Genomic DNA, 1,521 nt, shown 5'->3' with positions numbered 1-1,521 from the left:
GGGGACAACACGCTCGGCCCTCTGTCCCCCACTCCCACGGTCAAGTGGCTGCTAAGTTGAAGAAGCAGGTCCATGTGAAACACCAGGAGAGATGCCCATTCATTGCCCAGGGACTGAGGAACACTGGGGAGGGAGGGAGCAAGGCTGGGTGACATCATGTGATTATCCCCGCAGCGGGGACATCACAGCAGGGCCCTGGCTGGGCATCAGAAGACCAGGGCATAGATGCGCCCTCGATGCTCAGTTTCCTGGGTTCTCTGGCAGAGTCCTGAGGGTGAGAGAAGCAAATGGGAGGTGCCTGGGCTGCAAGCGGGAGAGTGACCAGAGGCCGGCGTGGAGGCTCTGGCCACTGGAACCGTAGACAACGGACCCCGTCCTGCTCCCTGTGCATCCTGCTGTGCTCCCCGCCTAGCATCCCCGCTGCTCTCAGCCATTTGTGGGTACAGGCTGTGGAAGCGTGGCCTCAGCCAGACCACAAAGATGGCTTTCCCACGCAGCAGCCCCAGCTCTCCAAGATGGAGTGCGCTGTCAGTGTTGCCCCAGCTGGAGGCCAGGCTGGCTCTCTCCACGCTGCGTTATCCAGCGCAGCGCTCGGAGTCTGGGACTTCTCGTTCAAACTCAGCCATACAGGTTATTCTAAAACCAGGTTTAGACAGGTGTGGTGGCGCACGCTTGTAATCCCAGCATTCCGGAGGCTGAGATCAGAGGATCTCAGTTCGTGGACATCCTCAGCTACTTAGCGAGGTCCATTGCAACTCAGTGAGACCCTGTTTCCAAATAAGGAATAAAAAATAGGGCAGTGGGTGTAGCTTGGAGGTCAAATGCCTCTGGGTTCCATCCCCAGACCTGGAAAAATAAATAAATAAATAAATAAATAAATAAATAAAACCAGGTTTGACCAGGCGTGGTGGCACAAGCTTATAATCCCAGCAGCTTAGTGAGACCCTATTTCAAAATAAAAAAGGGCTGGTATGTAACTCAGAGGTAGAACCCCCCTTGGCCCATCCCCCAATACCACAAAATAAATAAAACTAAGTGTCTCTTTTTTTTTTCTTTTTGGTATTGGGGATGGAACCCAGAGGCCTTCTACCTCAGAGCTACACCCTCAGACCTATTTTGTTTTTTATTTGGAAACAGGTTCTCACTAAGTTGCTGTGGCTTGCTTCGAACCTCCTGTCTCTGCCTCCCAAGTACTGAGATTACAAGTGTGGGCCACCATCCCCAGATCAGAACTACGTTTTTCAAGGTCAGGCAATAGAACATATTTGACTCAATAGTTTACTTTTATATCTTTGAAATGAAATATTTAGCTACATGGGATGTGGACCATGGACACTCCTGCCTGGGCCCCTGCAACAGACCCAGGGCGCCTTCCAGATCTTTTCCCAGTCTCCCTGCCAGCCCTCTACCCCCAGGGACCTTTCAATCTACCTCCTCTTTTCTACCTCTAAATGAGTACCTTTAGGTCAGAATGCCTGGTTTAATAGGCCCGGCTATACAGATGGGGAAACTGAGGCTGGG

The sequence above is a fragment of the Muscardinus avellanarius genome (assembly GCF_963383645.1).
Source record: "Muscardinus avellanarius genome assembly, chromosome: X".
NCBI classification, from domain to species: domain Eukaryota; kingdom Metazoa; phylum Chordata; class Mammalia; order Rodentia; family Gliridae; genus Muscardinus; species Muscardinus avellanarius.
Note: the sequence above shows the minus strand (reverse complement) of the source record.